The 14,386-nt window shown below is 53.4% G+C and overlaps 1 protein-coding gene across 2 annotated transcripts in view; it reads left to right on the top strand.

Moving 5' to 3' along the window:
* plxnb3 (plexin B3) overlaps window positions 1-14,386 on the top strand; it is a 49,167-nt gene that overhangs the window by 4,552 nt on the left and 30,229 nt on the right. For both annotated transcript variants that reach the window (XM_081609435.1, XM_081609436.1), the window contains exon 2: window positions 10,305-10,361. The gene's annotated coding sequence lies outside the window, so the exon portion shown is untranslated. The remainder of the gene's footprint in view (window positions 1-10,304; window positions 10,362-14,386) is intronic.

The following is a 14,386-nucleotide window of genomic DNA, read 5'->3' on the forward strand; positions in this document are numbered from 1 at the left end:
GTCATCATGCCTGTAATCTAGAGAGACAACGGAGTATCATCAGCATAACAGGGAACATTTATCCCATGTCGTCTGGCACACAGTCAGATTGAGGGCCGGAAGGGGATTTCATGGTTCAAAACAAAACTCACTGATCACAACGAGTAGCTAATGGCCTAAATAGGCTGGAACAGCCGAGGAATCTCAAAACACTTAGCATATATTTAGGATGTGATCCGTATTATGTCGGTAAAAAAGACTTCTCTTATAATCTTGAGGATTTATCCGCATCGAGGCGATCAGCATAACCAACTACCTGGAGCTGCAGACCTCATGTTATACTGCGAACCAGAAGAAAGTTTTAAAAAGCCTGGAGAATCAATCATTTAGTTTCAGGTTGGGTCAAACATTTAGGATCAAAAGCATTAAATGCCGGGTGAGTAGCGAGTTGTGCTATTTTAATTAGTCTATGTTGACGATGCTATCGCTAACAACGAGCTAACCCATGTTATTTTATGAGCTTTAATCTCCTGGTAAATCATTTATTTAGCTTCTGTTGAGTTAATGTTGAGTTGCTGCTGGATTCAGGTCAACGATTCGCTCCGATCTACAGAAACTCCGAGTTCGGGTCTGTGGAGCATGTGGAGGAACAGCAACAGCTCAGGGTTACTGTGTGCCTGGGTAGGTTGTGTTTAATTTATTTAGCTTTTTATTATTATTATTAGCATGAAAGTCCCACTGAATAAACGTTATATTTTCTGTCCGTGACTCGGCACTGAGCTAGCTGCTAACAACATTAGCACTCTGAGGTCAACCAGGCTGCGGCATAAAAATAATATATCTACCTTTCATATGAACGCTTGGCTTTCTAAGCAACTGTCCAATAAAACATATAAAAATACAATTTAAACGATGCGATTGTTACCTGTTAGAAAGTGGTGCTGCAAACTGGCATTGTTAGTTTCTGCTCCTCTTGGTTTTAGCTGTAGATTGTTGATCCACTTTTCTCCTCTTTTATCGGGGAGGTTTTTAAAATCAACTCCCTTGTGACCAACTACCTTAGAAACACGAAAACAACGTTTATCTCTCTGTTAGAACGGTTGGAGCCACCGTACAGGACTCAGGCATTTTGATGCTGGATCAACAGAAATGAATGGGCTGCATTTACTTCCTGCCCTCCATCTGCATTGGGTGGTGTCGGTGCTACGTCATCGGAAGCCCAGCAGTATAGTGAAAAGAATTGTTCTAAGCACAGAGACCTGAGGAACTCCATCAGCCACCTGGAGTGTGAGGCTGATTCCTCTTTCAACATGAACAAACTGCAGCAGCAGATCGTTTTCCCAAGCTGGACTCCTTCAGATATGACGAGCGCCATTTTCTTTACTTCAGTCACCAGCTGATCCTCTGGATCAGAACCGGTTCGGTTCTGCAGAACCAGACCTGCTGTGTGTGTTTCTGAGAGGAAAACTCACAAAGACGAGAGCCGGGGAGGGGGTGGGGGGTAGATTAGGGTGGGGTCTTCACGCCGATTAAACACACACACACACACACACACACACCCACCTCAGTCGAGTGGAGTGTGAATAAAGCGTCCTTGATCTGAACCAACTGCTGAGCCCCCCCTATTCTTAGTTGCCCACCCCCATTCCTAAAATTCCCCCCAACACACACGCTCACACACTCACACACACACAGACACGCTCACACACACACACACGCTCACACACTCACACACGCTCACACACACCCACAGACACGCTCACACACACACACGCTCACACACACACTCACACACACCCACAGACACACGCACGCACACACACACACACAGAGACACGCTCACACACAAGCTCACACACACCCACAGACACGCTCACACACACACACACACACACACACACGCTCACACACACACACACGCTCACACACTCACACACGCTCACACACACCCACAGACACGCTCACACACACACACGCTCACACACACACTCACACACCCTCCCCCTGCGTGTCAGATCACACACACACACCCAGAGTGTGTTTTAGCTGGAGGAGATATTAATAATCCATAAAGTAGCTGGTTTCTCTCAATCGCTCCCAGCGGACCCTCAGCAGCTGTCTCACTGGTTCTGGACCGGTTCTGGACGGGTCTTATCGGAATACATTGAAGCTTTGATGACACAGAGTTAATGAACGGTGAAGAAACAGACGAACGATTCTACTTCCTGTTCCCTCACCTGGAGAAAGGAGTGGAGAGTTTAACCGGGTCAGAACCAGATCCGATAAAGTTCTGGATTAGTTCTGGTCCCAGAACCTCTTCCAGCTTTTCTGTGAACTTTGTATTTAAACTGAGGATCATCAGAGACTCAGACAGTAACGGATCAGAACCAGACCAGGACCAGGTCCGGCTCTGGTCCTTTGTTTTCCGGGGAGGTTCTGACCCGGTTGGAAAGTCTCGGCAGTGATTTGCATGCTGTGAGTCGTCCTCTGTCCAGCAGGACGGTCCGTCCCCATGAGACACTGCGTCTCTTTGTGTCTTTGTGTCCCGCTGCCTACAGTGAAGGAGGAAGTTCCTGACAAAGAGCTGCTGTAGTGATGGCTGCTCCACTTCCTGACCCGAAAACAGCCAGCCGACACCAGAACCCCCCCACCGACAGCAGAACCACCCACCGACACCAGTACCCCCCCACCGACACCAGAACCCCCCCACCGACAGCAGAACCACCCACCGACACCAGAACCCCCCCACCGACACCAGAACCACCGACACCAGAACCCCCCACCGACACCAGAACCTCCCCACCGACACCAGAACCCCCCACCGACACCAGAACCCCCCCACCGACAGCAGAACCACCCACCGACACCAGAACCCCCCCACCGACACCATAAACCCCCCCACCGACAGCAGAACCACCCACCGACACCAGAACCCCCCCACCGACACCATAAACCCCCCCCCACGACACCTGAACCACCACCACCGACAGCAGAACCTTCCCACCGACACCAGAACCCCCCCACCGACACGAGACCCCCCCGCCGACACCAGAACCCCCCCACCGACACCAGAACCCCCCCACCGACACCAGAACCCCCCCACCGACACCATAAACCCCCCCCCCGACACCTGAACCACCACCACCGACAGCAGAACCTTCCCACCGACACCAGAACCCCCCCACCGACACCAGAACCCCCCCACCGACACCAGAACCCCCCCACCGACACCAGAACCCCCCCACCGACACCAGAACCTCCCCACCGACACCAGAACCACCACCACCGACAGCAGAACCTTCCCACCGACACCAGAACCCCCCCACCGCCACCAGAACCCCCCCACCGACACCAGAACCCCCCCACCGACACCAGAACCTCCCCACCGACACCAGAACCCCCCCACCGACACCAGAACCCCCCCACCGACAACAGAACCCCCCCACCGACACCAGAACCCCCCCACCGACACCAGAACCTCCCACCGACAAGAGAACCCCACCACCACCGACACCAGAACCCCCCCCACAAAACCCCCCACCACACCAACCCCCCCCCACAAACCCCCACCACCACCCAAACCCCCACCACCACCACACCAACCCACCCCAACACAAACCCCCCACACACCAACCCCACCACCACCAGAACCCCCCCACCGACACCATAAACCACCCACCACCGACACCAGACCCCCCAACACCAGCACCCCCCCACCCTGACACCAGAACCCCACCACCGACACCAGAACCCCCCCACCCCAAACCCAGAACCCCCCCACCGACACCAGAACCACCACCACCGACAAGACAACCCCCCCACCAACACCAGAACCCCCCCACCGACAAGAGAACCCCCCCACCGACACCAGAACCTCCCCACCGACACCAGAACCTCCCCACCGACAAGAGAAACCCCACCACCACCGACACCAGAACCCCCCCACCGACAAGAGAACCCCCCACTGACACCAGAACCCCCACCGACAAGAGAACCCCCACCACCACCGACACCAGAACCCCCACCACCACTGACACCAGAACCCCCCACCGACACCAGAACCTCCCACCGACAAGAGAACCCCCACCGACACCAGACCCCCCCATCGACAAGAGAACCCCCCACTGACAACAGAACCCCCCCATCGACACCAGAACCACCACCACCGACACCAGAACCCCCCACCAACACCAGACCCCCCCCACCGACACCATAAACCACCCTCCGACACCAGAACCCCCCCACCGACAAAAGAACCCCCCCCACCCCCCGTGTTGGGACGACTTCCTGGAGGCGGAGCTTCTGGAAGAGCAGCAGTTCTTAAAAAGACAGAGACCCAATGTCAAGACAGTAAATCAGCATGTTTAAGTCATTTGATATATATAGCATTTTTATAACAATTGAAGCTAGCATAGCTACTGCGCTATAAAATGGCACCATGTGATACTGGACTTTTAACAAAGCAGTCTCCATTTTGTTAATGCGGTGAAGCTCGTGTCTGACTCGGTCTTCCTGGGAATGTGGTAAAAACCAAATGAGTCCAAATGTTTTCCATAAACCAAGGAAAGGCGGCTGAATCTCTTTGTTTTGTAGATGTTGCGATTGTTTCTGCTTACGTCTCAATCCCGTCTCCATGGCGATGCCAGAACATCTTACATCGTTACAAGATGGCAGCCGACAGCCAGCAGATTTGTTTTATATTTTTAAATTTAATTCTGAATTGCAATAAATGAGAACGCTGGTTCTTGTGTGAAACGATGTTGTGGCACCCCCTGCTGGCCGGACTCGGACCCAGACCTGGAGTCTCGTCCAGGTCTGGCCGGTGATCTGGTCTGTGCAGGTGAAAGGTCAAGCTCTGGATCTACTAGATCCCTCAGGCGATTATCAGGAACTAAAGACGTCCTGAGGAACCATTTGCATCAAAACGCTTCAGGCCCCGGAACCGTTCCCATGGTAACATGGACAGAGCCTCGTTGGATCTGGGGACCATGGATCTGGTCAGTTCAGCACACATTGCCATGGCAACCTCAACAGACAGTAACCGCCTCATCTCGTGTGATTATGGGATGTTACATAAACGGATGGTTCCTCTGGGTCCGGTTGCTTCTTCACAAGCATGTGACAAACTCGGCAAAGTCAGTCCGGTGATGAAGAGCAGCTCTCTGATGATTAGGCTCCCCCCGCATGTGGGCCCAGTGAGAACCGACCCCGGTTGACCTCCCAGCTTTGTTAACTACTGAGGGGATGGGGGTGGGGGCATTAAGGGTCTCTGAGCTGCTGTTTGGAGTCAGTTAACACCCCTCCACACACACACACACACACACACACACACACACACACACACACACACACAGACAGAGCTCCTGCTGCTCTAAATGCTGTACTGTCCCTTTAAATGACGGCTTGGTGCAGATTACAGGCAAGGGAATAATGTAGCTGCATCAGGCTGATCATCACCCTGCACTCCTCAGTGTGTGTGTGTGTGTGTGTCAGTGTGTGTGTATAATTGGTATGTTTGCAGTGCAGCTGTCTCTATTCAGCAACTTCAGTTTCACCAAACTTAGAAACACTCAGACTCCTCAGGAACCCGGTGTCAAGTGGTCTGATGGGTCGGTACCATTCTGACGAGTCGGTACCAGTACAATCAAAGAAACCGGGCCAATGTTTACCTCCACTGTGTTAGTTTGATCGTGTGATAGAGATGGAGTGGAGGATCGTGGCGAGTGATGTCTGCGGTTCTAGTTGGGTCCAGATTGACCTGCCTGGGCTCATCTGGGACAGAGATCCGTTTAAATTCAGAACCAGAAGAGTCCAAACATGTTCAGGTTGTCGGGGTAACAGTCAATACAGATTATGGATAGGTGAGGCGATGCCTGCAGGTGTGAACTTTATGTGTTTCCATCCGTCCGTCCGTCCATCTTCCGCTTATCCAGGGTCGGGTCTCGGGGGCAGCAGCTTCAGAAGGGAGGCCCAGACTTCCCTCCCAGCCTCTTCCAGCTCCTCCAGGAACCCCAAGGCGTTCCCAGGCCATAGAGAGACATCGTCCCTCCAGCGTGTCCTGGGTCTCCCCTCCTCCCGGTGGGACCTGAACTCCTCACCAGGGAGGCGTCCAGGAGGCATCCTGACCAGATGCCCGAGCCTCAACTGGCTCCTCTCGACGTGGAGGAGCAGCGGCTCTACTCTGAGTCCCTCCCGGATGACCGAGCTTCTCTCTCTAAGGGAGAGCCCAGCCACCCTGCGGAGGAGGAAACCCATTTCGGCCGCTTGTACCCGTGATCTCGTTCTTTCGGTCATGACCCAAAGCTCATGACCTTAGATGAGGGTGGGAACGTAGATCGACCGGTAAATCGAGAGCTTCGCTTTTTGGCTCAGCTCTCTCTTCACCACGACGGACCGGTACAGCGCCCGCTTCACAGCAGACGCTGCCCCAATCCGCCTGTCGATCTCCCTTCTTCCCTCATTCTGAACAAGATCCCCAGATACTTAAACTCCTCCACTTGAGGCAGGACGACCCCCCTGACCCGGAGAAGGCACTCCACCCTTTTCCGGCTCAAGACCATGGCCTCGGATTTGGAGGCACTGAGCCTCATCCCGGCCGCTTCACACTCGGCTGCGAACCGCTCCAGTGAGAGCTGCAGATCACGTTCCGATGAAGCCAACAGGACCACATCATCCGCAAAAAGCAGAGATGCGAACCTAAGGCCACCAAAACGGATCCCCTCAACACCTCGGCTGGTCAGAGATTCTGTCCATGAAGGTAATGAATAGAATCGGTGACAAAGGGCAGCCTTGGCGGAGTCCAACTCTCACCGGAAACGAGCCCGACTTACTGCCGGCAATGCGGACCAGACTCTGACACCGGTCATACAGGGACCTGACAGCCCGTATCAAAGGGCCCGGTACCCCATACTCCCGGAGTACCCCCCACAAGGCCCCCCGAGGGACACGGTCGAACGCCTTCTCCAAGTCCACAAAACACATGTAGACTGGTTGGGCAAACTCCCAGAACCCTCCAGGACCCTGCTGAGGGTGTAGAGCTGGTCCAGTGTTCCACGACCAGAACCAGAACCACACTGCTCTTCCTGAATCCGAGGTTCGACTATCCGACGGACCCTCCTCTCCAGGACCCCTGAATAGACCTTACCAGGGAGGCTTAAGAGTGTTACCCCCTGTAATTGGAGCACACCCTCCGGTCCCCCTTTTTAAACAGGGGGACCACCACCCCAGTCTGCCAGTCCAGGGGAACTGCCCCCGATGTCCATGCGATATTGCAGAGTCGCGTAAGCCAACACAACCCTGCAACATCCAGAGCCTTAAGGAACTCCGGGCGGATCTCATCCACCCCCGGGGCCCTGCCACCGAGGAGCTTTTTGATCAACTCGGCGACCTCGTCCCCAGAGATTGGAGAGCCCAGCCCAGAGTCCCCAGGCTCAGCTTCCTCAACAGAAGGCATGTTGGTGGGATTGAGGAGGTCTTTGAAGTATTCCGCCCACAACGTCCCGAGTTGAGGTCAGCAGCGCACCATCCCCACTATAAACAGTGTTGGTGCTGCACTGCTTCCCCCTCCTGAGACGCCGGATGGTGGACCAGAATCGCCTCGAAGCCGTACGGAAGTCTGTCTCCATGGCCTCTCCAAACTCCTCCCACGCCCGAGTTTTTGCCTCAGCGACAACCCGAGTTGCATGCCGCTTCGCCCGCCGGTACCCATCAGCTGCTTCTGGAGTACCACAGGCCAAAAAGGCCCGATAGGACTCCTTCTTCAGCCTGACAGCATCCCTCACCGAAGGTGTCCACCAACAGGTTCGAGGGTTGCTGCCGCGACAGGCACCAACAACCTTGCGGCCGCAGCTCCGATAGGCCGCCTCGGCAATGGAGGTACGGAACATGGTCCACTCAGACTCAATGTCCCCCACCTCCCCTGGAACGTGTTCAAAGTTCTGCTGGAGATGAGAGTTGAAGCTCCGTCTCACAGGGGACTCCGCCAGACGTTCCCAGCAGACCCTCACTACACGTTTGGGCCTGCCAGGTCTGACCGGCTTCCTCCCCCACCACCGGAGCCAACTCACCACCAGGTAGTGGTCAGTGGACAGCTCCGCACCTCTCTTCACCCGAGTGTCCAAGACATACGGCCGCAAATCCGATGACACGATGACAAAATCGGCCTAGGGCATCCTGATGCCAAGTGCACATATGGACGCCCTTATGCCTGAACATGGTGTTCGTGATGGACAATCCGTGATGAGCACAGAAGTCCAACAACAGAACACCGCTTGGGTTCAGATCGGGGGGACCGTTCCTCCCAACTACGCCCCTCCAGGTCTCACTGTCATTGCCCACGTGAGCGTTGAAGTCCCCCAGTAGAACAAGGGAGTCCCCAGGAGGGGCACTCTCCAGTACCCCCTCTAAGGACTACAAGAAGGGTGGGTAATCTGAACTGCCGTTCGGCCCGTAAGCACAAACAACAGTCAGAACCCGTCCCCCCACCCGTAGGCGGAGGGAGGCCACCCTCTCGTTCACCGGGGTGAACCCCAACGTACAGGCGCCCAAATGGGGGGCAACAAGTATGCCCACTCCAGCCCGGCGCCTCTCACCGTGGGCAACTCCAGAGTGGAAGTACGTCCAGCCCCTCTCAAGGAGTCTGGTTCCAGAACCAGAGCCATGCATCGAGGTGAGGCCGACTATTTCTAGCCGGAACCTCTCAGCTTCGCACACTAGCTCCGGCTCCTTCCCCACCAGAGAGGTGACGTTCCACGTCCCAAGAGCTTCTGCAGCCGAGGATCAGACCGCCAGGGTCCCCTCCCTCGGCCACCACGCATCCCACAATGCACCCGACACTTTTAGCCCCTCCCACAGGTGGTGGGCCCATGGGAAGGGGGACCCATGTCTCCTCATCTTGGGTGATCCTACCAGGGTCATGGAGCCCCGACAGCATAGCTCCTAGTATCATTGGGACACTGAAACCCCTCCACCACAATAAGGTGGCAGCCAATGGAGTGTGTTGACATGTTTATCTGTTACTGTGTGTGTGTGTGTGTGTGTGTGTGTTACTGTGTGTGTGTGTGTTACTGTGTGTGTGTTACTGTGTATGTGTGTGTTACTGTGTGTGTGTGTGTTACTGTGTGTGTGTGTGTGTTACTGTGTGTGTGTGTGTGTGTGTTACTGTGTGTGTGTGTGTGTGTTACTGTGTGTGTGTGTGTTACTGTGTGTGTGTGTGTGTGTGTGTGCTCTGTAATGCAGATTCCAGCTGTGTATTGTCTGTTTGCAGCATCAGATTAACTGCAGAGATTAGTGAATGAAGGAAGGCAGCCTAATCTATCCTGAGTGTGTGTTACTGTGTGTGTGTGTGTGTGTGTTACTGTGTGTGTGTGTGTGTGTGTTACTGTGTGTGTGTTACTGTGTGTGTTACTGTGTGTGTGTTACTGTGTGTGTGTTAGAGCAGCTTTAATGGGAATTAAATCACTGGGTGGCCTATTTATCATATTTATCAGCATCAGTTTCTGCAGAAGAAATAAAATCGGTTCTGCAGCGATCTGATCAGAACCTGCAGGGTTCTGGTTCTGTCTCTGAGGGTTGGTCCATTCTGCTGCAGAGTCCAGTCAATGTTCTGACCCAATTTGACCCGGTTCAGCTTCCTGCTGTTAACATGAAAGGTTCTGTCTCCTGCTGATGCAACACTGAGAAATCTGGAGCTTCCCACCGGACCAGTGTGGACCGGGCCGGGCCGGGCCGTGTCCCTCTGCTGCACACACCTCACCTGGTTCTGTTTGTGGTTATGTTGGCCCGTCAGTCCAGCTCAACTGGGTCGGTTCAGAGATGGTTTGTAGAACCGTCAGGACCGGGATCTTTGGATCCGCTGGTTCTGATGAACTTCCTGTCATAGACATAAAATATCATGTCTATGCTTCCTGCTGCTCCGACATCACACTGATGTTACAGAGAAACGAACCAGAACCCATCAGAACCAGAACCGACCTGCAGCAGCTGCAGCCTTATTAGACCAGCCTCTTGGTTGTCATGGTGATTGATGAGTCGGCGCTAACGAGCCGACAGGAAGTGATTCATGGCATGACCTCACAGGCGACCTCGAAGGCAGATGGAGACCGGACCGAATCAAACCGGACCGGGCTGAACCGGACCCCTTCATGACCTGCGGACAGTTGTCCAATCGGATCAGAGCTTCTGAAGTTCTGATGCAACCCAACAAATCGGCGGGTCGGAACCAGAGTGGACTCCAGCCTGGTCCGGGCTGCAGTCTGGTTCTGGTTCTGTTTTGTCTCAGGACCGGTCTGGAACAGGAAGTGATGCGTGTCTCTGTGTCCCTGCAGGAAGCGCCCCTGATGACGAAGGCTCCTCCTCCTCCTCAGGTCTCCTCGTCTCAGCAGGTGGGTGGTTACCGCGGCAACACGTGATGTCATAACAACGAACATTCTGGTTCCTCTGACCCGTTCTGCTGGTTCTGGACTCCGACTGGTTTTGTTCACCGGAACATCAGGTTGTCTCTAAAGCTGCTGCAACTGGATCAACCAGAACCGACCCAGACTGACCAGAACTGGAGCTGTTCACCTGGCTGCCAGGTTCCGACTGACCAGAACCTTTAAGCTCCGCTTCCTGGTTCTGGTCCAGTTTGTTTTCAGGTTTTTGGCCCCAGATGAGGGAATCCGACCAGAACCAGAACCAGCAGCTGGTTTCCAGATCTTCTCTCTGTCAGACCATGTGACCTGCAGCCTGGTTCTGATTGGCTGCTGGGCCATCAGCTGCAGCCGGTTCTGATCCAGACAGATGACTTTAATAAAGCTCAATTAACCGAGGGCTTGGTGTCCCTCCTGGGCCGCCGTAGTTCCTCAGCAGCAGCAGAGCGACCGACGGAGCTGCTTGATTGGACGTTCCCGTTTCCTCCCCAATTACTGAGCGTCACCTTTAACCCCCAACACACACCCTCCCCCACTGCAACACCGCACCTCAACGAGCCGTTCACGCTCCGCAGAGCCCCGACACACACACACAGAAACACACACACACATACACAGGAACACACACACAGAAACACGCACACACACACCCACGCACACATACACAGAAACACACGCACACATACACAGAAACACACACACACACACACACACATACACACACACACACAGGAACACGCACACACACACAGAAACACGCACACACACACATACACACACACATACACACACATACACAGGAACACACATACACAGAAACACACACACACACACACACACACACATACACAGAAACACGCACACACACACATACACACACACATACACACACATACACAGGAACACACACACAGAAACAGAAACACACACACACACACTCCACAGCCTCTTCACTCGTCCTTCAGTCTTTGTTTCCCCCAAACACCTGACACACACTCAGGCCACACCCACACATCCCATCACATCAGGTTAAAACTTAACGTAACCTTTATAATTATGAGATAATTTATTATAACTTCATGATATAATTTAATTTTATATAATAGAATCTTATTCTAATTTTATGCACAGAAATTCTCCCATTTAGAGAAAATAATGGATTTTATTTTCTTTTTTGCCGTTTCTGGTTCTGGTCCAGTTCTGGTCCAACTGGGTCCAGTTCTGCAAGGATCCGGACCCAGTTGCAGCTGGACTCCTCCTCTAGTCTGTAGGTGGCGCCAGCGGGCTGAAAGTGCTGATTTCAGAGGGGAATATTACCCATGATGCATCAGTAGATTGTTTCCAACGCATATCAAAGCATGGCGGTAGAAACTGTTGATGAAAACAGGAAACTGACAGAGTCACTGCGCTGAAGGGGAGAAACATTTATGGAATAAGTTCTGACGTAGTGAACAGCGCCATCCACTGGTGGCTCTGTGCCTTACCACAGGCACCAGACATGGAGAAGGACTCTGGTGGCCATGCTAGCTAGCCACCAGCTAGCCACCTCTACTTCCTGTTTATTCCATCTGATGAAGTTTTGCTCGCCTGGCTGATTCTCTCCAAACCTGCAGATGGAAACGTCGTAATTCGCTTTTTATCTTTTACGTTTTAAAAGTGGAAGCATAGTAGCCAGAGGACGCTAGCGCAGTTGTCACCATGACAACTTGGGCCCGGATTGGGCGTGGTCTCCATGGACGACGCTGATTGGCTGTTCCAGGAGCCAATCATGTGACTGGAGTCATGTGACAGCGCAGAAGGAGTTTCTCCAGAAACAAAGATGGCTGACAGAGACGCTACATTGAGTCCAGAGCTCATCGTGGAGTTGGGGTGGGGAGGCAGCTGAGTGTGTGTGTGTGTGTGTGTGTGTGTGTGTGTGTGTGTGTGTGTGTGTGTGTGTGTGTGTGTGTGTGGCCCTAACTCTCTGCAGACTGAATTTAAATGCGACGTTTCGGCCACTAATGCAGAAATCTGCAATCGCCTCATGGACGCCAGCTGCTGCGTCCTCAGCTGTCCTGCTGTCTCTGTGACTGAGACGCTCCAGGTCCAAACCCGGTTCTGGTTCTGATCCGGAACAGGATCAGGACTCTGGGTCAGGGGGACCCTGTGTGTGTGTGTGTGTGTGTGTGTGTGTGTGTGTGTGTGTGTGTGTGTGTGTGTGTGTGTGTGTGTGTGATAAATATTGCATGAGGCTCCTGATGCGATGTGGACAAACACTCCCAGCTGAGCTCACACACACACACACACACACACACACACACACGATTTACCGGCAGTGTGTGTGACAGATAAGATGACTAAACACACACTCTCTCTTCACGTCACATTAAACATTCGGCGGTTACCGTGACAACCTGAACTCTTACCTGCTGGGACCTGTCAGCTGTGAACCAATCAGATGGCAGAACCTTCTCAGCTGCCGCATCAGAACCGACTGGAACCAGACGGGGGAACGGAACCAGAACCAGGACAGGTGTTCAGGTGAGGGGGTGGAGCCTGAACAGAACCTCAGAACCCAGGTTCAGCCAGACAGACGGAACCAGCAGAACCATGAGCAGGTTCTGGGTTCCTGCATGAGTTGGACCTGGTTCTAATGGGTTTAGACTGGACCTACTGGATCAGAACTGGTTTTACTGGTTGGAGCAGCTGGACCCGTCCAAGGGTGTGGTCGCTAATCCCCCCCCTCTCCTTTTAAATATTAATGATTGTCCCCGCCCCCCGCCGCTAAGCCCCGCCCCCTCTGCCTCCCAGAACAATGACAGCTGCTCGCACGCCCTCTCCCTCTCTCTCCCGGTCTCAGTCTGTTGTTGGAATGAAAACTGGTCGGAGGTGAGTCTCTCTCTCTCTCTCTCTCTGTGTGTGAATGTCTCTCGCTCTGATTGGTCGGACTGACAGCCGCCTCGTTAACGAGCTTCTGAGGTAATTAGGGACTCTGTGGGCTTTTAATCTGAAAGGTTGTGGAGCACCCAGCCAGCCGGTCAGAGAGGAAGAACAACAGAACCAGGGAGGTTCCTGTTGGACCTCTCTGTGCTTCAGTTTGTGGCATGTGGACCCGCTTTTATTTTGAAAGCTCAGCTCTCAGTGTTCTGCTGGTTCTTTGGTTCTGCTGCAGAGACGAAGCGGAAGCAGCAACAGGAAGCTGTCATGCTGGTCTCCAGGAAGTGCTTCCTGGAGGAAACCGACACGCCGTCTAGGTGTGAAGTTGATGACTTCCTGTGGCAGCAAACAAACAGAACTTCAGAGACGCTCTGAGCCGAGGAGCTCATCAGAACCGAGCTGAACCGGATCAGAACCTGCTGCGGCTGGTCCGTTTCTCTGATGGTTGGAGGTTCGGTACATGATGATATTTCATTTTCCAGATTTTCATACGCTCCTTCTTGTTCAGCCTGGGACCTGATCCGGTCCAGAGCCGGGTTCTGGCAGCAGCAGAACTTCCTGGTTCTGTTCAGCTTCTTTTACAAACATCGGAACGGGTTTACTGAGCACAACGTCTTCGTTCCAGTTCAGGTTCCTGTTGGTTTGTGGTTGTCATGGTGATGGGTTAAACAAAGTAAAATCAGTGCAGCTGCATCTAACCAGGACTTGGACTAGGACCTGGACCGGTTCCTCCGCTCCTTCAGGGCTGACGGTACAGAGTTCTGGTCCACATGGTTCTGGTTCTGGATGGAGTCCAGAGTTCTCTGTGTTTTATGGTCTGATAATCTTCCTCCACCGGGTCGGTTCTGGTTCTTCTCCAGTAGGAGAACCTCGATGTGGTGGAACCAACAGAACCTCCAGAACGTTTCTACGCTCGTGATGCTGCTGCTGTGGACAGGGCTTATGGTTAAACGGCAGGTGTGGGCGGGGCTTATGGATAAACTGGGTGTGGGCGGGGTTTATAGTTAAAACGCAGATGTGGGCGGGGCTTATGGTTAAACGGCAGGTGTGGGCGGGGCTTATGGTTAAACCTCAGGTGTGGG

This window comes from Poecilia reticulata, chromosome 7 (genome assembly GCF_904066995.2).
Source record: "Poecilia reticulata chromosome 7, P_reticulata-male-v2, whole genome shotgun sequence".
Taxonomy (NCBI): Eukaryota; Metazoa; Chordata; class Actinopteri; order Cyprinodontiformes; family Poeciliidae; genus Poecilia; species Poecilia reticulata.